Source organism: Cuculus canorus, chromosome 5 (assembly GCF_017976375.1).
Source record: "Cuculus canorus isolate bCucCan1 chromosome 5, bCucCan1.pri, whole genome shotgun sequence".
NCBI classification, from domain to species: Eukaryota; Metazoa; Chordata; class Aves; order Cuculiformes; family Cuculidae; genus Cuculus; species Cuculus canorus.
Window position 1 is genome coordinate 52,437,909 of NC_071405.1, and position 24,764 is coordinate 52,462,672.

General features: G+C 40.0%; 2 protein-coding genes across 4 annotated transcripts in view; one reads left to right on the forward strand and one right to left on the reverse strand.

Annotated features, from left to right (window-relative positions):
• Positions 1 to 2,861, reverse strand: part of C1QTNF4 (C1q and TNF related 4) — a 100,688-nt gene extending 97,827 nt beyond the window's left edge. Inside the window, exon 1 of the mRNA XM_054068551.1 lies at positions 2,683 to 2,861. The gene's annotated coding sequence lies outside the window, so the exon portion shown is untranslated. The remainder of the gene's footprint in view (positions 1 to 2,682) is intronic.
• A 12,522-nt stretch (positions 2,862 to 15,383) lies between these two features.
• The window catches only part of FUT8 (fucosyltransferase 8), a 111,197-nt gene continuing 101,816 nt past the window's right edge, over positions 15,384 to 24,764 (forward strand). For 2 of the 3 annotated variants that reach the window (XM_054068316.1, XM_054068315.1), the window contains exon 1: positions 15,384 to 15,543. The gene's annotated coding sequence lies outside the window, so the exon portion shown is untranslated. The remainder of the gene's footprint in view (positions 15,544 to 24,764) is intronic. The other variant, XM_054068317.1, reaches the window with a different exon arrangement.

The following is a 24,764-nucleotide window of genomic DNA, read 5'->3' on the forward strand; positions in this document are numbered from 1 at the left end:
TTCTCTATATTCCTGTGTACCAGTCTGCCAGATTCTGAACTGGTGCGTATCTGTAAGTTTGCTGATTTCAAAGAAGCTCTGTGATCCAGGATTTGTCTTTCTATTTATTGCCAGTCATTAAATTCAATGGGTGTTTGAAGATTTTTACAAACTTTGCAGCTTACCTTAAAAATAATCGATGATTTAAATGTTAAAAAAGTTCTCTCTACAGAATTAAATGATAAAGACAAATTTGTAAAATGAAGTAGAGCTGTGTTTTCTCCTTTTTGAATTTAGGCCTGCTTCCCAATTGGATTTGGTTTAATATTTCTGCTTTGGTGAGAATTGAGATTATGAAAACTGTATATGCCCTATACATGCCTTATATAGCTTATTCCATGGATAGTATGAGAACAGTGAATATTTCAATAGTGAGTACTTGAATGTGAGTATGACAGCAATGGGTAGAGTGGACAAGTAACTTCTGTAAAGCAAAAGTCCTTTAAATTCTGCACATTTAGGAGGAACATTTAGTAGCATTCAAAGTAAATGTGAACTTTTATGAACTAAAGCAAATAAGGATCATAAAATAAGCAAAGTGAAGCTAACTAAACTCTTTATACAAGGAGGCTGTGAGAGAAACAGGAAGAGGTGTAGGCACAGCCTGCCTTTTAAAATACTATGTTAAAAATCAACATGCAAATTGTTTATGCAGGAGTCAAAACCAAACCAAGCAAACTACCTCAGAGCAGGGCAGCATTCCACCCAGGGAAGGCTTGTTACATCATGCCTTAAAACTGCCAGTGAGAGCTTCAGGAAATAGTAGCATTACAGTCAATGTTGCAACAATCCAAGCACCAGTTAACAAACCAACATATGGAACACGTAGCTGGGTTTATTTCGCTTTGTAGAGTTGGTCACAGTCTTATTGCACCTTTCAGTATATAAGTATTAATTCTGATCTACATATGTGCACTTTCCAATAGTTTGATGAGTCATCTGAGGCAATCATGTAGTAAAGAGTTTGTGTACAAATTCCAAGCAAGATAGCATTTAACTGGATGCAAGTCATATAGCTGACTTTTACATTCAAACCTGTTACACGACAAACTATATTTCACATTTAAGATATTAAAAAATTCTGCTATTCCAGGTTGCCTCCTGAGTCAAATTTTATGCCTCTATGAGAGTGGATTTTAGCTTCTTTTCAGTCTAGTAATCTTTGGGCAGCCTAAAGAATTTGCTGACATACTGCAGTTGCCTCTCCTTTGGGTATCCAGAGGCTCAGTTTCAACAGCTGCTTTTGCTAAAGCAATGAAATTAAAGGTTGGTTGTGGTATAGACTCTCATACTTCACTAATTAAATGCCTTAAATTACTGAAAATTGAATGGAGACACTTGTGGGAGGCAGGTTATTTGGTAACTGTGAGATGCAGAACCTTCTTAGGCTTTTCTATAAATTATCTAGTGATCCTTAGAAATATGAAATATATTTCTGTGTTGCAGAAGCAGAACAAATATATTTCTTCACAATAGCTCTATTAGTCTCAGCTTACAGAGGACTGTAGAGCTTCCAGCATCATTTTCAGCAGACACAGGGAGTGCTGAGAGACTACTGCAAGTCACAGTACAGGCAGAGAATTGGATGCTGGACGACACGCTTCCAGAATAATTGCTTTTGTGCTTTTTCATAGTGCCAGCTTTGGACACTGGTCCTTATGCTGCTGTCCATCAGTTACTTAGACAATCAGCTGATTTACCAAATAAAATTATGTTCTACCAGTTTCCTTCAATTCTGCACGGGCATAGGGTGCAAAACTTTTCTAAACTATTTGTCACTCATTTCTCAGCATGGAATCTGGGCCATATCTTCCTCTTGATGTCAAAGAACAAGACTAATTCTTTATTAAAGGGCTGCCAATAGCATACAATTAGCTGGAAGTAAGCTAGACATCCTCCTGCAATGAACTGCCTTCTGTAGTACCCAACCTTTTAATTTCAGAGACCTTATCTTATAATAAATCACACATGGTATGGCGGTAAAAACAGCTGCACGGAACTCAGTGCCGTTCACATTTACATGAACACGGGGATTATACCTACATTGTTCTGCATCAACATTTCTGCAATGTTCCTTAAGAAAGACAGGTAGCCTTCCCTTGGTGTGCACACAGCAGCATTTTGGGAAGTGTGGCCCTGTCTTCTCTTTCAACTTTTATGACAACCCAGTAGTAGTAGACCCCACCTGATTATAATACCACATTATAATACACAATGCCATCTGTGTAACAGCTAATATTTTCAGCCGTTTACCCTGCAGGATCCCAGAGTGTTTTCCAAAATAATACACGTGTCATTTACTCTGCACTGTATGAAGCTTATTAAATAAGTAACATCTGAATCTTACAGCTGAGTAAATATTCCACCCATTCAATAAAACCTAAAGCCTACACAGGGTGGGTCTAAGTACAAGCTGAAGCCAGTTTGCATTATCAGAGAATAAAAAATCTACTGAAATGAAATTTGAACCAATAGATCTGTTAACAGCCAGAAAGAGCCCCCAGGAACAGGGTGTATGATGAAATGTTATGATAAAGAAGTGGCTCATCTGCATTCACTGAAGGTTTGAATTTTAAAACAAAAATTTTCAATGTGATTACCACCCTCCCTCAAGATACCAAAACAAGAACAAGTTTGTCTTACCAATGAAGAAATAAAACTTTGCAATAACTTCTCACAAGAATCCAGTGTCCAATATTACTTAAAAAGAAAATAAAGCATTATTACTTGCTACAGCCCATTGCTGTCCTCTGAGAGCCACCATCTAATGATCTCGGAGCTTTTTAGCAAATGTAGGCTTGCTTCCTTTGAGGCAGTTGTTATCTTGCCATTTTGCAGATCAGAGAGGAAAAAGGTAATGATGAACAGATTAACAAAGCTGATCAAAGTTCACAGAACAAATTGAAAGCAGAGCTGACAGGAGAAATATCTTCCCAGTTCATCTACTGTAGCTGTATTCGTATATATTTGTAAGGTATAGCTAACATTGCTTTTATCCTGCCAGCTTGATATGTACAAAATGTGTCAGGTTTTGGGCAGCTGGCCTGCCAAAGGTGTGGGTTATCAAGCACAGCTACACTTCTGAATACAGTGTTCAGTTTTGGGCCCCTCACTATAAGAAAGACGTTGAGGTCCTGGAGTGTGTCCAGAAAAGAGCAACAAAGCTGGTGAAGGCTGGAGAACAAGTCTTACAAGGAGCGGCTGAGGGAACTCGGGTTGTTTAGCCTACAGAAGAGGCTGATGGGAGACCTTATGGCTCTCTACAACTTCCTGAAAGGAGGTTGGTCTCTTCTCCCAAGTGATAAGTAATAGGACAAGAGGAAATGGCATTAAGCTGCATAAGGGGAAGTTTAGATTGGACATCAGGAAGAAATTCTTCACAGAAAGGGTGATCATGCACAGGAACAGGCTGCCCAGGGAGGTGGTGGAGTCAACATCCCTGGAGGTGTTTAAATGGCAGGTAGATGAGGTGCTTGGGGACATGATTTAAGAGTAGACAGGTACAGTTGGAGTCGATGATCTCTAAGGTCTTTTCCAATATAATGATTCTATGATGCTATGATTCTGCAGGATAGCATTGTGTACTTGTCCTTCAGAGTAATGAGGTTGAATTTTACCATTTACTTTGTATGACTTTTCTACAGTAGCCAAAAAATGAATTGCAAATCTGGACAGAATGTTGGAGAAGAGTGGATTGAAAAAAAGTATCAGGATAGGAAATTCAGATCTGTTTTACAGTGCTGACGGAGATAATAGGTTCTTGGCCAAAGGGAGCAGTTGGTGTTACTGAAAGACAGATTGCATGATTATCCCACGAAACTAGCAAAAGCCACTTCACGTGTTTATCTTTCAGTCACTTCGTGTATTTCTCATTCTTGAAGGAAGCAGACTACTGACAGTAACAAAATGGCATGAAGGTTTCTCTCCACTACCCACCAATAATAATTTATGGCGATAATAGCTATTTGGCTCATGTCAGCAGATGTTTTGAAGCATTTAAAACTATTGCAGTAGAGATTTGAAATGTCCATGTTCTGATTAAGAATATCTAGAACCGTGTGTTACCCATTCATGACAACAGCCCCACCATTTCTAGAGGTGAAACAGTCAAAGGTTTCATATTTTCATAGCTGTACTGGTGCAGTGAGGTATGGTTGGCTGCCATGGAAAACTCAGTCATTGGCAGATGAGACATTGAATCATAGAATCATTGAAGTTGGAAAACACCTCCAAGATCATCAAGTCCAACCATCAGCCCAACATCACCATGCCTACTAACTACTAAACCATGTCCCAAAGTGCCACGTCTACACATCTTTTTAACATCTCCAGGGATGGTGACTCCACCACTTCCCTGGGCTGCCTGTTCCGATGCTTCACCACTCATTCAGTGAAGAAACTTTTCCTAATATCCAATCTAAAACTCAGCTGGTGCAACTTGAGGCCATTTCCTCTCATCCTATCACTAGTTAGTTGGGAGAAGACACCAACACCTGTGTCACTACAGCCTTCTTTCAGGTAGTCATAGGCAGCTATAAGGTTTCCCCTCAGCTTCCTCTTCTCCCGACTAAATAGCCCTGGTTCCCTCAGCTGCTCCTGATAACACTTGCTCTCCAGCCCCTTCACCAGCTTTGCTGCTCTTCTCTGGAAATGTTCCAGCACCTCAATGTCCTTCTTGTACTGAGGGGCTCAAACCTGAACACAGTATTCCAAGTGTGGCCTCACCAGTACAGAGTACAGGGGATGATCACCTCTCTGCTCCTGCTGGCCATGCTATTTTGATACAAGCCAGAATGTTATTGGCCTTCTTGGCCGTCTGGGCACACTGCTGGCTCATGCTCAGTCAGCTGTTGACCAACACCCCTCAGGTCCTTTTCTGCCAGGCAGCTTTCCAGCCGCTCTTCCCCAAGCCTGTAGCGCTGCATGGGATTGTTGTGACCAAAGTGCAGGTGAATTTTAATCTCATGTTTGCACCAGTTTCATATCCAAATTTTACTTCAGAATAAATAAAAAGTTTGCATGCATTAGGTAGGTTATTATTAGTACAAATAAAACAATACTACATCAATCAAATACAGATTTGCTTGGAAAACAGAACTAATTTAGACCTCTTTTGGCAATGGCCAAATCAGCGACTGCTTTTGTAGAAACCAGGTCCTAAACTGGACAGTGCTCTGCTGCCTTTCATGTTGCTAAAGGTCTGGCAGAAGAGAAATTTTCTTCAAACATTGGCTAAATACTTCATCTAAGAACTATCACACTTTTCAAAAACAGTAACTGTACATTACCAATGTTGAAAAAAAACCTGGCTGATTGTGAGAGGTGCTGTGAAGTCATCACTTGAATATTAATTTAAGAAAAGTGAAAGGTTAGTGATGAAAGTCAGTTTCAATCCTCCATATTATGCAACCTAACATTTTTCAAAATTGCTAGAGAAATCTCAATAATTTGGCTTTTCTAACTATATTGAAACTTATCTTCCTTCTTGAAGGTTAGCAGTAATTGACTATCAAAAGAATCCAGAGAAAATTAATAAATGAGGTAGCTAGTTCCAAAACCTGGTAACAGTAACATAAACTTTGTTTCTTCCCAAGGCTGACAGTTTCCTGGTTACAGTGGGACACCAAGGGAGCTAACACCAAGTGGGAATGCTGGATGTTAGAAGCAAAACCTTGAACAACCTTGGCATCTGGCAGAGAACCAACACAGACAGGCATACCAGAGCAGCGTGTTCACAACAGCCCTTCGTTCCCAGCAAAGAGCCTTTGTTTCAAACCAGCTGGAGTTTTCTTCCAGGGATAATGAAGTTTAATAAATAAGAAAGAAAGTCCTGAATACTCTAGCAAAACCAATTTCCAGAGTAGCAAGTAGAAGTTTTACCTCAATTGCAGGAGAAAGGCTTGTTCTAGTTTCTCCTGGTGGAATTGAAGGATGTATTTCTTTTCTGGCATATACTTTCTGACTGTGGGGTAGTTATTTTATTTTATGATTTGCAAAGTCATGCTTTATATTTATTTGTTAGCCATAGTCTTTGCTTTGTGCCTATGTTGCTAGAAAGAGGAATGAAATTCTGATGAAGGACTTGCCTGGAACTTTTTAATTTCCAGGTAGGATACAGTACCTGGTTTATCTGGCACTTGCTAGGCGGTAGATCTTTTTTCTTACTGTACTTGCTAATGAGGGGAAAAACTGGTCATTCAAGTTACATGTGAGACGTGTGATTTGAGAATGGGCTGATAAGTAAATGGTTCTGATAAATTGGTTTTGCTTGCTTATTAAATATTTTTCCATTTGTGCCAAATACTGGTAGATGCAATAACAATTAAATGCCCTTGGGAAATTTAATAACTATTTTGATTGTAGCTACTGATGTAATAATAAATTAACAGAAATTAGTCAAAAGCAAAACAAAATAATTAAGTTTAATGAAAGCTTAATTGAATAACATGTGTTTGTCTTGTCTGGTTTTGGTTTACAGAAGTTTTTGTGTCCCGAAGTCAGTAGTTTCATGTGACAAGTGGGGCTGGTGCTTCAGTGTCCTCCGGCAGGTGTTTTATTAGCTGAGCTTCCCTTGAAAGTGTGTGCAAAAACTATTTGCAAAGATAATGCTGAGAAAGAGGGCAGCTGGAGTCTTATTTGAAAAGGCAATAGTATTCTCCTTATAAGCACAGATAAGGAGTTCCTTGTCTTTATTTCAGGCTGTGAGTGTAAGTTTACCTTCACAAGAAATCCATTGTTTTGAAAGCTAATGGAGCCACCACACCCCTGTGCGCACACAGATGGAACTCTCTGATAAGTTCTTGTTCTCCAATGGACGTGAATGCCTAGAAATTATCTGATAATGCTACTGTTAAAGTTCCAATATTGAAAATCCTACAAGAAATGATAAATTTATTTACACAAAATTATTGGGGTAGGGAACTTGATCTGAACAAAGAAGCAAATTAGCAAGTAGGAATTGTAATGATCAGACCAATACAAAGACAAATATCCAACCAGAATAAATTACTGTAAGTTAGCAAGAATCCCAAATTCAAAGGCCAAGTTCTTCTTCAAGCAAAAGAGTGACCAGATGGAAAAAACCAGGGACAATCATGTAGCTTTATTTATTTGCCTGTGAGTGTACACAAACAACAGAAAAAACTACTCAGAAGAAACATTGTTGCATAGTTAAGCTTTCAATAATAATCACTACTTTTCTCTTCCTTCTGGCAGTAGAAATAGGAGGTGAATAAAGCAAGGAAATTTTCATGCAAGAGTGTGTTGATGATGAACAAGCATATTTTCTCTATAGAGGGAAATAGAGTCCAGAAGAGAGAATTAATACAGCTTTAATGTACTCTGCAAATAATGCAGGCACCAAAACTCTTTTGAGTGTCATGCATTCAGCTATTATAAAATAAATTTGATCAAGGAAACCTTCAAATATTGTAGCAATTAACATCTTAGTAATACCACATTAATATATTTAGATGTAATCACTACTCAGCTCTAGAAATGCTGTCTCTCCTAGTCTTTTAAAGTGGAAAAATGATCAGTTTTTCTGTCTGCAAGGATGTGCTAGCATTTCCACAAGTAAGAGATGCATGGAGATGATCAGAAATATAAGAGAGACTTCTTTTAGTTTTCATATACACCTACACCAGAAATTCAGTTTCAGATTAAGTCCTACTGAAACAGTAGATTGTATGCAAGATATGTAGCATCTTTGGGAAAGCTGGTTGGAAAAACATAGCTGCAAAACTAAATTTGTTTTCATGCCAGTTCTAAGGATGTGAAAAATCTGATTTTTAAAGTTATATATTCCCCCTGCTCCTTATATAAATAGCCTGGCTAAATACAAGTAGATTTTTAGAGGAAAAGCTGAAGGCACATTCTTATCACCAGCATAATCCCAAACAAATTTGAAACTCTTACTCCAAAACTTAAGGTATTTGAAAGAAAAGCAATGCAGCTTTGAAAATGATGATCTAAATGGCTGACAGCTTATGAAATTGAGTATTTCTTCTATAAGCAACTGCAATGGGATTATAAAATGGGAAGTGCTGGACTGACTTCAGGTGGCCTGCAGCTAATCCAGCTTCTAATGCAAGTTGCATTGTTAAATTTTAATCTTGAAGCAGATTTACTATGCATATATTTGGATGATCCAAAACAGATTTTTTGGATAATTTGCATTTTACTTAGTCATCTTCATGGACAAACACTTATGTTTATATAGCTGTACTACTTGTGGCTCAATTCTAAAAATCTATGCAGAGAAGCTTCTTTTGTCTTTGCACTAATAGTACCGCCTTTCCCATACTATGAACTGCTCTGTTGAGATGCACAGGCTGATGCAGTGATAGTGAAACTGTCACTGCTTCATTCATCCAGAAGACATACCACTGTGTAGCAATATTTTCCACATAACCACAGGCATCACTGACATTTATTGAATATCCACAATGTGATTTTTTGATTATGTGACCTGCCCAGATCATTTTAACAATGTTTGCACTTCGCTCCTTTTGACCTTTAATTCTTTGCTTGCTATAAACCAGCTGTGTGAACAGAAACGAAATGGTATGCCACATCAAACCCTGTCAGAATCCAAAGTGAAGCGTGGTAAAAGTAGAAGTGTCAAGAAAGAATACGTTTACCCTGATTTATATAAACACTTTATTCAAATGCTTTGGATACAGATAAACAGTCCTTGTGCAATATTTATTATGGTTTCAACTGCTTTAAGCTGGAAACTGAAAGTGTTCTGATAAATGGAGCAGAAAAGTTTGTTGAGTAGCTCGGTGGCTGCAAGCACTTCTATATGTTATGCTGAAGATCTATCCTACATCTCGTAAAAGCAACGTTTCAGTAATTCAAATTTTTTTTGGTTTTTGCTTTTTTTTTTTCCCCACAGAGGAGGAACTATTACACTGTACTGCACTTACAATGACTGGCTGTACTTGCTAGCATTTCCTGGAAAATGAAAAATACAAGTGTTAGTTATATTCTTTAACAGACATAGGTGTACGTCTGAGTTAAAATGTTTTTAAAAGCTTCTTATAACATTACTAACACATGGTTTTTTTCAATTATATGAAATTCTGTTTTACCTGAAGCCGAGACTTAACAAGTGCAAGATCAGATTTCAAACCAGTGGAAAAAGCAAGAAAAATTCTGAGGGCTAGAAAAGAAATATTTGATGAACCCTTAAAAAGATTCTTTAGAATCTAAGAAATTTGGTCTTATATTAAATAATCGATAATATTCTTAGACATTTTTTAAAAAGTTGTATTTAACATTGGCACTTTCTGTAACTGCTTCGCTGCTTGCAGCTTGATTTTCCTTTAACCCTAGTGACATTTTTTCTTTAATTCTTATGTGCTGGTTGAATTTATGTAGATAAAAGCATACAGTTTCCTGTCTGGGTACCCACAACAAATTCTAAATGAAGGATAAATGAACTGATTTAGATGTCTGTAGACTTTTCTAACTCATCCTCCTTCCCAATATGTACAGTCTTTATTTAAGACGAAATATACACATAACATCCTCCCACCCCGGTTCCATTTTTTCAATATAATTTCTACATTTGTTTCTTAAATATACTGGACCTAGAGCTGTTCCTACCCATGCCTTATATGTGAAAATAAAGCTTCAATAAATTATGCTAGAAACTGTATTATTCTTTGCAGCCAACACAGGAAAAAAAATATGGTGGTAACCTTCTCCTGTTTGGATTTTGGTTTTGATGGTACTTGAGTTCTACTGTTTTATGGTGGTCTGCAAGACATAAAGAATAGCTGGCATGAAGTAAGCCAGCTTGTACCCCCAAGCGCATATGGAAGAATTCAGAGGAGCAGGTGGTTTAATTATTGTTGTCACTTGCAGAATTGAACATCTTTGTAAGTGAATACCTTTGCAAGGTACAGTCATACTGCAATAAATAAAAAGCGTTCAGAAAACTCAAGATGATCAAACCCCCAAACTGGGGTTTAATAAACATAATAAAATTAATATAAATTAAGGAATATATTAATGAAAATCCCCAAACAGATTCCAGAAGTATTTTTTAAAATGCTTTCCGCCTCTGGTGATTCTTCCTTTCAGGCTTACTTTTACTACTATGACGGCTAAAAATGAATTTACTTCTAAAGTTTTTGAGACCATCATACAACTCAGAGAGATAAGGATTTAAGAAGGCAGGTATTTTTATAAAAGTTCATGGTATCCATTAAGACTAATTCACGACACTGGGGTTTGGAGTTAGTGAAGAACAGGAGACAGCCAGTATTGCATAGAGAAAGAAACAGTTCACAAAAGCAGATTTTTTTTTTATCTTGTGAGGGTTAAATGTGGACTCCAGTACGTATTTGTGGGGCAAAGTTCATTTTACCTGAAGTTGCTCTTCAGAGTTACTTCTGAGACAGGTGGCAGGTTGTCTCATCAAAGCAAAACTAGAGTTGCCCTGCTGAGATTCCACCTGCTCTGTAAAAGTGCTACCACCTTCTAGCCAAAGGGAAAGAATTACCTGACTCCAGCAGATTTTGAGTCTGTATCAGTTAAAGGCAATTAATTAGGGTTGTGAGATTAAGCACTAGAAAATGTACATTGGACAACTAGAACTAGAAGCCACTGCCTTAAGACTGAAGAATTAACGCAATTTGTTTCACTCCTAACCACAGGAGTGAAAAAGTGGCCTATGTTCTAGTATAAATTTCTCTTCGCAAGGCTTTCAAAGCATCCACAAACAAAGGCTCTGACCCTTGGTCACCTGACAGTGGGGTTGTTGCTAGAGGTTCAACACGTAACAGTGAGTTTTTTGTGGTGAAAAAAAAAAATTAGTTACGGGCCTTTTAGTCTGGTTTGGGAAACACACTTCTAAATGTACATACCTGCTGCATTTGGCATTTGTAAAAAGAGCACTTCCCTCAGTAGTTTTTCATCTCTCTCACGAATCATTTAATTTTCATTCTCCCATTATGTCAGGGCTTAGCACTGCTCAGGGCACCAGTTCAACAAAATAAAAATGAGGCTGATAGCAGCAGCTGCTATAGCATGGTTAGAACTGGAATACAAATAAAAATAACACATAACTGCACAAGTTATGTGCAGATTGGTCACATCTCATCCACTGGTATCTCCAGTGGATACTGGGTCAATCCTAGTATTATATAGTTTTCTCTGGGTTAAGATAATATGCCTATACTACAGAGTGCATTGGCCTTGAAAGCAAATAAATGAGCTATAGTATATTCTCATTGCACTAAGCAATCTCTTGAAATGTATTTAATTTCACACCACAGAAGTACAACTGAAATCACCACAAACATATGAATGAAACAGCCCATTTGTTGCAGCCCTGATTTTTGTCCGGTTTGCAGACGTTGTATCTCATAACTGTTTGCATTCAAAGTACATTAGTATTTTGTGGGTTAGTAGCCAGATTTATGGCTATAAAACAGTATTTTCCCACTGGATAGGGAAGACTTATCGGAAGAAGCCCTTCAGCTTCCAGATGTCTCCCTGGGCAATTTTACTTTCTTTCAGAACCTTTCTTTAGGTGAGATCCCCCAAACAAAGTCAACACAATTAAATAAGTGATCTGAAAAGCTGTGCCTTAGTTTCTAGATCATCTTGATGCAGCTTAATACAATAGAACAGTTTAGATTGGAAGGGACCTTTAAAGGTCACCTATTCCAATACCACTGCAATGAGCAGGGACATGAACTAGATAAGGATGCTCAGAGCCCCATCCAATCTGATTTTGAATGTTTCCAGGGATGGGGGGGTTCCTTCCCTTACCTGCACTGCATGCACTTTTAGGCTTCTCTGCTTTTATTTAGACTTTTCAAATGTTTTGTGGCACTGCTTTTGTTTTCGTTTTTCTTTTTCCATGAAGGAATTGTAGGATAGCAAGTTTAAGGTTGTTCATGATATTTCAGCTTTTATTCCTTTTTTTCTTATGCGTGCCTTAACAATAGTTCATGAGTGGATTTATATCACAAATGGAAAATACCTCCAAGCTCTTTTGAAACATCAACTGTTTCTTTCTTTTACCTGTGTAAACATTGTACCTAACCCAATGGGTTTCGGAATCCAGATCCTTGGATAAGTTTGTAGGCATGACTGCAACATAATTGTTAATAACTTTCACAGCAACAGGGGCTAGCAGCAGCAACTCAATACTTGACACTCATTGGCAATCCACTTACGATTTCAGTTTCTAAACTGATCCGTAATGTTGTCAGTTAGGTACTAAAATCTTAGGAAAAACAGATACATTAATTATTTTTGCATATCCAGATCTCTCTGGAAGGTTGCTATGGGCACAGAATATTATCATTCTTCTTCCTGTCCCCTAGACAATGCCTGCAGCAGCTGTGCTCCAAGCTCCATGTTAGCAGGGAGCTGACCTGTAACATATGAAGTCAAAAGAGAAAAACCAAGAGACACTCCCATAGACCTTATAATCACATTTGTGAATGTCTACTAACTGGGGAGGGAAGGAAGAAAGAGGCCTTGCAGAACAATCTGGAGAAGACAAAAGTAAACAAGTACATGAGAGAACACTGATATGCAGCTCTCAGCTCTTCTGAGACTGGGAGAGAAACTAATGAAGATGCGATAGTAACAAAAGCTGGTGAAGGGGCTGGAGAACAAGTCTTACGAGGAGCGGCTGAGGGAACTGTGGTGGTTTAGCCTTGAGGAGGCTGAGGGGAGACCTTATTGGTCTCTACAACGACCTGAAAGGAGGCTGTAGGGAGGTGGGTGCTGGCCTCTTCTCCCAAGTGATAAGTGATAGAACAAGGGGGAATGGCCATAAGCTGCACCAGGGGAAGTTTAGATTGGACATTAGGAAAAAATTCTTCACAGAAAGGGTCATCAGGCCCTGGCAGAGGCTGCCCAGGGTGGTGGTTGAGTCACCATCCCTGGAGGTGTTTAAAAGGTGAGTAGATGAGGTTCTTGGGGATATGATTTAGTGGTGGACAGGTACAGTTGGAGCTGATGATCTCTAAGGTCTTCTCCAAACTAACGATTCTATGATTTTATGATTCTATGAAAAAATCCATGCCAACCAGCTCTGGCTTTTACACAAATCATACTCCCGCTGTGATTCCTGCTCCACATGCTGCCTTCCTGTCCCTGCTGTTTCATCATCCAAGCACACTGAAACATTCTGGGTGCACATCAAGAACTTTAAAAGTGTGCATAGATTTCGCATGTGAACGCTTAGGAAACTGTAGTCATATTAAACACCCTGAAATTCTGCATCTACCCAAGTTCACCTGCATTTATGTGCATTTTCAGCAAGCGTGTCGGCAAGCTGCAGAAGCAGAACCAAGCCACGTGTGCTGAAGCAGCAGTGGGACTGGTCCGGGATGCTCAGACAGAGCAGGCCTCTCCCAAGTCCCTCTCTCACCCAGTGGGCAGAGAGCAGCTTTTTTAACTCCCTTATCTTAAGACCTTGCTTGTTTGGATGGGACCTTGGGCAGCCAGATCCAGTGGGAGGCATCCCTGCCCATGGCAGAGGGAGTTGGAACTGGATGATCTTTAAGGTTCCGATGCTGTGAAAAGGCCAAACTCAATAATCAATGCCAATTGGATTATTAAGCAGGTATTTCAGGTATTTAACAGGACGTTGGACACACATGGAGTTACTTCACCTTATGTGTATCCATTGAGGCTGGTTACAGGACTTTTATACTGGTTAAACATACATATTCATACAGATTACGGTAAACATTGGTTACATACTCTGGGAAATATTGGTTAAACATACATAGAACTCATTATCATATCTTATCACTTGCTCTGTATGTACATCACAGTTGCTTTGTGTTTTAAGAATCCTCTGATGTTCTTTATCTTATCTCCTTCCTCATTGTGTCCTCTTGGTGAGCTCAGGTTTGTTCTTTGTTTCGGCCTTTTCCTCAGCTTGGAGCATCAGTCAGAGATAAGTTTCTTTAAGACACACAAAACTTGATTTGTTGCTTTTTTCAAACTAGTAAACAAGCTAAACTCCTGTTACAATCACTTTCTTTCTCACTGCAAGCTGGCCAAGATTTGATTCTTATTATTTTTATTATCACTTAAGCCAATTAATTCCCTTAACATAACAATTAATTCCTTCCTTCAGTCCCTTCCAACCCAAACCATTCTGTGATTCTGTCCTCTGTAGGAATCATTATACCAAAGCATTAACACACACAGAGCCACTCCTTCCGGCAAGCTAAGACGGCAGGGGCTCGAGGGCAGTGCTTGCCATGGCTCCCATAGTGGCTGCAGAACCCAAAACCTGCAGCGAGGGGCTGCCCTGCATCATAGAATCATCAAATCATAGAAGAATTTGGGTTGGAAGGGACCTTAAAGATGATCTAGTTCCAACCCTCCTGCCATGGGCACAGATACGTCCCACTAGATCAGGCTGCCCAAGGCCCCATCCAGCCTGTTCTTGAACACCTCCAGGGATGGGGCATCCACAGGTTCCCTGGACAACCTGTGCCAGTGTCTCACCACTCTCATGGTGAAGAAATTCTTCCGAATGCCTAGTCTAAATCTGCCCCTCTCCAGTTTATAACCATTCCTCCTCGTCCTATCACCACAAGCCTTTATGAATAGCCTCTCTCCAGTTTTCCTGTAGGTCCCTTTTAGGTACTGGAAGGTCGCTGTAAGACCACCTCTGAGCCTTCTGTTCTCCAGGCCGAAGAACCCCAACTCTCTCAGCCTGTCCTCATAGGGAAGGTGCTCCAGTCCTCCAATCACCTTTGCAGCCCTCCTCTGGAGCCGTTCCAACAGCTCCATATCCTTCTTGAGGATTTCAGAACTGGACACAATACTCCAGATGAGGTCTCACAAGAGCGGAATAGAGGGGCGGAACCACCTCCCTCGACCTGCTGGCCACGCTTTTGAAGCAGCCCAGGGTATAGTTGGCCTTCTGGGCCGTGAGCGCACATTGACTACTTGTTCTATGATCACAGAAAGCCACCAGGTTGGTCATAAAGCCATTAGGTTGGCATCCCCTCCCACTGCCTCATCCTTGCAGGAACGAGGACCAGAGGGCGGAGGAGGCTCAGTACGGGCGCTGCTCCTCCGCCCTGAAGTCCCGCTCGGTCTCCCCGCACCCGGTGCCCACGTGCAGAGCGGAGCGGGGTGGGAGATGCCGCACCCTGCCCGCAGCACCCGTGCTCGAGAGTGGGGTTCGCAGCGCAAGGGCGGGTGATGCTGATGCAGAGATGGGAGAAGGGGGGGGGGGGGGAAGAAACACCCCCCTCAGCGCATGCGCGGGCAGCATCCCAGTCTCCCCAGCTCGCGCTCTCATAGGCTGCCGCCCCTCGGCCGGGCGCGCGCCCGCGGCGGGGGCTCTTCCTTAGTGCGCACCCGCGGGGGCGCGCGCGCTCGCTCTCGCCGGTCCCCGGCTGTCACTGCCGCGCTCGGCCGGCGCTTCTCCGCCCCTCCTCGTCTTCCCGCGTCCTCATCTCTCCGATAGAACCCACCCCGGTACCTTCCGTGCGGATCAGGGTAAGAGGGATGCGGGGGCTGAGCGGGGAAGGGGAAGGAGGGGGCGGCGAGGCGAACCCCGGCAGCCCCGCATCCCTCCCGCCGGGCCTGGCGCTGCTCGGCAACCGCCGCGGGGAACGTGGGCGGCGGGGACGGCGCCGGCGCCGGTGGGGCCTGAACGCGGGGGGTTCCTCGTCCCGGGAACCGCGGCGACGCCTGGGCTCGGCAAAGGGAAATAAAAGGGAAAGCTGAGGTTTAGGGACGGAGCTTTCGCCCCGGCGGCTCGAGGAAGTGCTCGTCTCACAAGGGTGCGGCGCCGGCTTTTCCCACGGCGACCTTTGCCGTATTTCGGAGCTTCGAACGGCTTTGGTCTAGGATCCTGTTATTGATGAACCTCGGCGGTTTTTACCTCCGATCAAGTTAGAGCTTTAATGTCTACTCGAGTCTTCCACACATGTGTGGGAGAGCCTGCCCGCTGCGCCCGAGGTGCTCTCCAAAGAGCACCTGGGACTCTGCTTTCAGAAACTCACGATTCTCACGATACAAGAAGGAGTAGACACCATCGTACTGTAGTCCAGATTGTACCAAAAAGCCTATGGGTGTAGACATCAACTGGCCAATCTTTTATCAAAGATCAAAGTCTTGCTTGTGGCAAGACTATAAGCCCCTTGGGGCAATACCTGTCCTTGTGTCATCGCTGCACACATGGTATAATGTGCAGTAGTGGTCAACCAACACATAGTGATCGACATGCTGTGTGGATGTGGAAAACAGCCATGCATTAGAGCATCTTTCACTTTGTGAGCTTATATTAGCCCTTAGTGCTCATATATTAGCACTTAGTGCTTTTTATTTCTGTGTGTTTACTGAAACATACATGTCTGCTGAAGCCTGTGTATTTCAGTATACACATGTACATTTATTAATATATATACATGTACTGCTACCCCAAAAATACAATGTTTTAATATCTAGGCATTAGCTGAAACTAATAGAGTAAATACTTCAGAAAGTGTGTTCAACATGAAAAGTTTTTTGATTTTTTTTTTTCATCATTCTTCACTGTAGGTGGTGAGAAACTTTAGAAAAGTCTGAACTATGAAAGCAAATAGGTGGACAGTATTGCCTGTGGTGCTGCTGCTTGGGGTGGTTTTGCAGAAGGCTGTTACAATTCTTTCCATTATTAAAGAAAGCTAGTTATTAGGAGTTGGTGGCTATACTTTCATGTATTTCCAGTAATGTCTGTTTCTCTGGTTATTAGAAGTATGCTTACTGCCAGATTTTTCTTGATACTTCTAGGGTTTCATATGTAGGTGTGGAAGTACCTTAAGCTGGCAAACTAGCATATTGCAAAGTTTGCATATTTTTCCCAAGAACACATAGTGAGACAGCCTTTTTTCAATGTTGAAAATATAATTAATAATTCATATTTTCTGAGCAAGCAGTTCAGTGGCGAGGGAAGTGTAGGAATCAGTCTGGAGTGTGGAATCATGCAAATTCATTCTTCTAGTGATGTAGTTGCCAGGATGTTTTACAACTGGGGAATACAGAGGGTCAGATTGGAAGTTGTAGCTTTCTTTCTGTTTTATGTCTTTGTTTGTGTAAAATTCTGTCAGTTTCATTAGCTGAGCAACTGAAAAGATAGTAGTAAAAAAGATAGTACTAAAAAAATATGTTAGCCTTACTTGCTGGAGTAGAAATGGAGCTAATTTACCTTCAGTGAATTAAGTAAAGGTAGTACTGAACCACATATGGACTTCCTCTTGTTTTGGCATCTGTGGTTTATCATCACTTTATTGGGACTGCAAAAAGAGAATTGATTGTATAATGAAATGTTTATATACTATATATATTGCAGACCATTCATAGGATTAATCTGAAAAATTATATTTTTAGTCCATTTCTTTCTCTGTAAATGTATAGAGTTGCTGCTTTATCTATCAAATCTGTTCTAAACCAAATGATTTTCCCAGTCTTGGAATTTGTGTACAGTAAAATGTAATAAGTGGTAATTTTATAAATACATTATCTGATCAGTCTGTTCATTGACATTTAAGAGTATAAAGATGAAGAAGATTTGGATTTGAGTATTTAGATCTTGTTTCAAAGTCGGAATTTAACATAAAAAGTAATTACTGTAATCTTAGGCTGGTCTGGAGGGGGAGCTAGTGTCAAAGCAAAATGTGAATTTTTTTCTAGTCTCATTCAGAAGCTTGCTGTTTGGTTATAGAATATGCTTCTAATACAATAAGGAAAACAAGTATAGATGATGCATGCTATGTATGATTGCATTAGTATGCATCTCTTTTATAAGATGAATATAATCTGCAGGTAAAGTGATGTGTATTTTAGGGAAATTGTGCATATGGTTTGCTGTTATGCAGCAAAAACTATCTTCAAACAACTCTGAAATTGCAAGATCAAGATCTCATAAATCATGAAGTGCCAGAATTAGGGATTCTAATTTGACCTGTAAAAATATGGTTAAATGTTACACTTAGCCTTACAAGAGTATGAGGAGTGAGCATAGAGTATAGAGTATGTTCAGTGAGCAATAATGAATCTTTTTTCTTGGCATCGAATAATGTGTAGCTCAGTATTTGTTATGTGCTGTTCATGCTGTACCTTATTCATTTCCTCCTTTGCTGTTTCCTTACCTTCCATCTCTAGTGTTTGCATGTTTCACTAGTAGTATTTTCACAGAAGTCTCTGTAGGAGTGTTATGTGTTCCTTTGTGTTGAATATCAAATGTAGGACCTTTATAATATGATTACTCAAACCAGTCTATCAATGTTTTCATGCTCTACTTGTTCTAAAATGCTTTCTCAGAGAAGTCTGTCTCCATATGTAATTCACTGACAATAACCTGGCTTTGCTCCATTATTTTTAATAGATCGCTTAATAGGGATCCATAGATGCATGGATCTAGAAAAGACCTCACTGCTTGATTTGTAGTATTGCGTCTGTTGATTTAGACTGCAGGTATAAATACTTAAATCTGCTGTGCATTAACCCCAAGATACTAAGTAAAAATTTTGATGAAGAGTGAATTGCCCGTTGGAAGTGTGGTGTGTATTTGGTGTTTTTTTGTTTAGTTGTTTTTTTTTTTTTTTTGAGATGGTTTGCTTCTGAGGAACCAGAAGAATCCTCTCTTTTCCTGCAATACCTGTCTTATTATCAGCAAATTGGCAACATTTGGAGTGCATGTGGCAAGGCTCTTATGTAATACAGTGTCGCTATGTAAACTTTTTTTGACATATTGTTCAGTAATATAGCAAGACACACAAAGGCACACAAAACAAGATTAAATCTTTAATTGTTGTGAAACAACTGTAATGTTTTTTATAAACTGAGGGTTAGATTTTTTGGTGTTCATCTATTAAAAAATAATTCTTTGCATATAAATAAATATTCAGCATGCTAGATTAAAAAAGTCAGCAACTCTGATGGACAGGACACCTGTCATGTGGGGTTGCGTTATACCATGCAAGTCTTTAGAAAGCAAAATATAGATATTTCAGCCTGTGAGACTTATGCCACTTGAGCTAGCGGAGAATGTGATAATAATAATTTGTAATCCATCTGTGGTCTAAGTGATATGGTCTGTGAATGGTTTTAAGTGTTTCGAAGTAGTGATAAAACTCTGGAATCTTGAGTTCTATTCCAGTCTCTGAGAATAAGCGTGTTTCTAGCAAATGCTGATTTTTTTTTTTTTTACTTATTCCTTCTGTGATACATACTTAACTATCTTCCTGTCCCAGTCTTTGCTGCCCTGTTCTGAAATTTTATTACAATCTTATTTTCCCCATATAAACAGGTTGGGTTTGTTTTTTTTTTGGTAAAGGCTGCTTATCTGAGATCCAGAACTTCCAGCATGTTGCATCTAGTTAATATATTGCTTATCCTAGTGTTTTTTCAATGTTTGAATCCTATCTAGCTCTTTGCACTCCAGTTTACTCGTCTCAAGCTATCCTTAGCTTCACAGCTGGTTCTCTATCATGGTGCTAGAATCGGTCCTCTCTATGTGTCCTCTCAGTGTTCTGCCTTGCTACCGGTTCCTGTTAAACCTTCTGAAATTTTCCAGCTTCAGTGTTATACTCCATTCTGGTCGTCCTGCCTAGCTGATCTCTCATCTGAATACGTTTTTTCCTTACCAACCAGTCTTCTCACCCATCTCAGACTTGATCTGTATCCCAAATTCAAGATTCTGTTCAGTGTGCTAACGGTATCAGCTTTTTTCCTACATTGCAGTTCCTTCTTCAGTGAAGTCCTATTGGTCCTCCTCTTTTCAACCCTTTTGTTTTATGTGGATAGCTTACCTCTTCATGCTTATTGGATCACACGGGATATCGCTGAGAAGCAATTTAGATGCCAGTAGTCCATCCTGGTACTAAGGAAAATGAGCAGGCCTATCTAGAGATGAGCTTGACTTAATGGGGAACTCACGTCTGAGTTCCAGTGCAAAAATATTGTATACGGGCATTGGAAGATGGGACAGTCTATGAAGAAGAAATTTAGAAAACTATCCTGGTATGTAGGGATGACAATAAGAGAACCAATGCTCACCTAGAGATGACACTTGCAAGGGAGGTCTAGGGCAGCAAGAAGAATTTCTTCTAGTACTTCAGTAGTAAAAAGCTGGACAAGTAAAAGATGGCCTTGTTTATGAATGTGATGTGTCATTTAGTGACAGTGGACACGGGTAATGCTGAGGTACACAATACCCTCTTTTCCTTAGCAGGTCTTCACCAACAAGGTCTGCCAGGCCTCTGCTTAGAGGCAGGGTTTGAGGAGAGTAACTACCGGCAGTGGATGAGGATTGAATTTGGGATTAGAGAGAACTCAAATCATTAAAGTCCATGTGGCCAAATGGACTTGGTCTGACGATGTCAATAGAGCTGGCCAGAGTCACAGTGAGGTCACTGCCCATCATCTTTTAAACATCTGGAGATCAGGAGAGCTTCCTGATGACTGGAGAAAGGCATATGTTACACCATTCAAAAGAAGTCCAAAATAGAATCCAAGGAGCTACAAAACTGGCTAGCGTCCTTTTCATCCTTGGGGAAATAAGGGCGTGAGTGTTCTTGGAACATGTTTCTGGGCACAAGAAGAAGGAAGTGATTAGGAACAGTTGGCACAAATTTGTCGAGGGTAAATCATATTTGATTAGCCTGATTGCCTTCTATGGTAAAATGGTTGAATTTTTGGATGAGAGAAGAACAGTGGATTTCATTTACCTTGACTTTAGCAAGGCTTTCAACTCTTTCTCCAACCATATTTTTGTATCCGAAGGTGGACATTACAGTCTGAATGGATGGAGAACTAGATGGGTAAAGGAATGGTTGGATGGATGGATTTAGAAAATAGTGATTAATGTGTCATAAATGGGCATCGGTAATAAGTGAGGTTCTGCTGAGGTTCATCCTGAGAAGGTGACGGAGCATCCTCTTGTGCTTGCAGATTGCACTAGACTGGGGGAAATAGTTGAAATATGTGAGGACAGCACTGCTGTTCAAAGGGACTTTGGCACTGTGGATACAAGGCCCATCTAGAGCCTTATGAAATTCAGCAAGGGCAAATGCAAAACCCTGTACCTGGGAAGGAAGAGAACCTTGCAGTGATACAATCTGAGGACTGACTGCCTGGGAAGCAGCTGTGCTGGAGAAACCTGAAGTTCTGATGGACAGCACTCTGACCATGGGCCAGCAGCAGCATGCCGCTGGAGAAATGAAGGGCAACAACATCCTGGACTGTGTTAACAGGAACATAGCCAGTAGATGGAGGCAAGTGATGATCCCTCCCTACTTGGTGCTAGTTAGACCACATCTAGAGTACTGTGCCCTGTTTTGGGACCCTCAAAATGGGTAAGATGTTGACAAACAGAAGTAAATTTGGTGGAAGGTTACCAAGATGGTTAGGGAACTGAAGTACTTGCCCTGTGAGGAGATGCTGAGAGAGCTGCATTTATTCACCTGTAGAAGAGGTGGCTTCAGGGGATCTAGCAACGACCTGCTGGTATCTTTGAGATCACTAAGATGTAGTCAGGCTCTTTACTAAGGTTTCATGGGAGGACATGAGGCAGTGGTCATAAATTGAAACAAAGAATGTTCAGTCTGGGTATAAGGAAAACCTTTCTTTCCATCAGCATAGTTAAGCTGTGGAAAAAGTTGCCCAGAGAAGCTGTGTAGCCTCTGCCTTAGGTTTTACAACTAGGTAAATCTGAGTAACCTGTCCTGATCTCGTAGTTACCTTTATTTTGAGCAGGAGGCTGGAGTAGGGACATATGGAGGTCTCTTCCAAGCTTAGCTCCCAGAAGCCTTATACTGGAATGCAGTCACTACACACAGAGTGTATAGGTGACTCAGCTATAATGTATCAAAACAAAATCAATAACAATAATGTTACAGTGAGCTTGACAAAAGCATCATTTGTGTGTCAGGATATGCATTTTGCTGTCTCGTAGGAAGATGCATGTGAAGCTTAAAGTTTGCAAGTGATTAAACTTTTTAAAGAAAATACACCCTTTTGCAGTGGGGCCAAAGTCTATTTTTCTGTGGCTTTTCTTCGAATGGGGGAAAAACATTTTGTGTATGATGAAAACATTGAAGTAGCTCAGCTTTGAGATGGAGAACTGGGACCTTCGGTCATCTTGAAAAGCCTTTGGCAACTTAAAAGAAACTGAAAAATGATTCTTGTACAAGGAAGTATCTGGCGGCCTTAAAAATAGGTGATCTTTTTGGGTCATCATTATATGTATGTAAATTCATATTATGCATCCTTTCAAGGTCGTGATTCTGACTATCTGTGTCAGAATTCTGAGTTCCCCCTGCCCCAAATACATGATATACTGATTCCCTCATATGATTATTGTTTCTTGCTGCTCCTCCCTCCCCTTCCCACGTTTGTTGAATGGGGATGGAGAGCAAATAAAAGAAGAGAAGCAGTCCGAAGATACAGGGAACCCAGTAACTGTTTTGGTAGAATTTTCTATACAAGTCTTCAAATCCAAAGAGCTGCCTGTTTAAAGAGCTACTGTTAAATGACAGGCTGGGGATCTTTTTTTTGTTGCTCAAGTATGAGATACTATTTGAGGAAGTCTTTGACCATTTTCTGAAGTTTTTGCCCATTTATGTGTATTTGCTAAACTGTAGTCTTCAGGGGTCCTCCCTAAGGCAAGTGGTGATTTCTGTAGCAAAGCATAGTTTCCAGTGAATCAACCACTTTACTTACTTCCATCAAGTATTATATATTAATAGAGCATAATTTACATATTTTATTTTCAGTTGTAATATATTAAAAATAAACACTGCAGATATTGGTCATTCTAGAATTTAGTGAAGTTTGTGCTGCTTTATTGTAGCAATATTGATTCCAAAGATAAATGCTTTTTAGGAATCTGCTTTCATTGTATGTTTGCTTCATAACTTTATAGTGGTAAGGTGAATATTTTTTCCTAGTATTAGAGTTTCTTTTATGAGACAGTTAATAGCAATGAATATCACTGTGATATTATTAATTCTACAAGGTAAAGATTGTTTTTAGAAGCTTGTGGAACATTGCTGTGGAGTTAATTCTGACGTGCTGTGTATTAGAGCTTGCTCAGTGCCGTAGTAACTTTTTATGGTAAGTCTGATTTTTATGGGTACCAATACATTTGTCAAGCTTTTTAGGTTTGCAGCTTCTTTAAAGTCTTTACCTATCAGGAGATTTATGTTCGCCAAGTGATCTGATTAAAAAATTTGAGTTTTCAGATTGCCTGTAGCCTTTGTCTTTAGCTTCATGCCTCTATTTGTGATGATAAAATATGTACTACACCTGAAATGTACAAATGCTGCACTTAGTTGACATTTTGTCACTTTCAGGGTGTTGGCTAAGCAGCTTACTCTTTGTCAGCCGGTATGGATATTCACACATTAGATGATTGTATGCTTGTGACTGAACAGTTTTTGCTGTTGCAGTGTATGAAATATGTTCATGGTCTCTTTTCTTTCTCTCTGTGTCTTTTTTCCCACTCCAAGTCATGTAAGACCGGGCACGTTATGTCTTTAGTTTTTCTCAGCTGCAAGCATTTGTTCCTTGCGGGCAAGGCTTGAATTCAGAGTAAAAATCTTCCTTTTAAAAAAATATATTAATTATTTTTTCCCCTATTTATGGTTTTGTTTCCCTGAGACACATCTCTTTGAGCTAGTGTCATGCCTTGGTGTGCTTACATAGTCTCTGCACTTCATTTTTAAGTGGTCGGTTTTCTTTTAGCTTTTCAAAAGGTTTGGAAAGACTTACAGTTAACAATCTTGATGTCTTTACATTTCTTTTTATGAAGTCTATTTCACAGTTCTGATTTTTTCTTGTTTTTTTTTTTTTGTTGTTGTTTTTTTGTTTGTTTGTTTTTTTTTTTAACATTGCAATATCTTCCTTTTTGATCTGTCCATTACTTGAGGTGTTTTCAAGTTGAAATGAATCACACATTTCCCCTGATGAGGCCCACAGTTTAGGACAGAGTGGCATTGGAAGATATTCTTCATTGCAGATGCCTAGTCAGTGCTCTGGATTTTGGGTTGAACTGCTAGACATTTTCTCTGCAACTTTTGCTGTCTTTTAACTTCGGTGAGATGATGCTGGACTAAGTATCAATACTGTTAAGTTTGCTCTACCAGATTGTAAAGATGGGTGGCAATTTGGGTAATATGACAGCTTACAATACACCCTGTGACATCTTCAAACTCTGCAGATGTGAATAGGCTTTGTAATACTTCCTAGGGAGCAGGGGATGTTTTCCCTTAGCAGGCTGTTCACGGTTTCTTCAGATGTAATTTTTTTCCTTCAGCGATAGCAGAACCCTTGGAATGCACGTGAGAAAACCCTTTTATCATTCTTCTCCACTTGATTACAATGGATAGAGTTCTTACAGGATGAGGGATTAAGTACAATGTAGAGCAAAGAAATGTTGGTCTCTCAAGGAGGTAGACATACACATAAGATACAAAGTTCAGCATAATTTAAAATGCTTCTTTGATTTTCCTGTACAACATATTGCAGTGTCTTGCATAGGTAATGATAGATAATAATTCTGCAGATTCTGTGTCTACAGAAGTGCTGGGAAAATATTGTCTCTATTCAGTTGATTGCTCTTCAGATCATCTCTCTATATGTGTGCACAAAATCACTTGCCTGCAGTTTATCCTCAGGTGTGCCGAACATATCTCTGATATACCCCTAGTTGCTTCAAGCTACTGGGCCAAGAA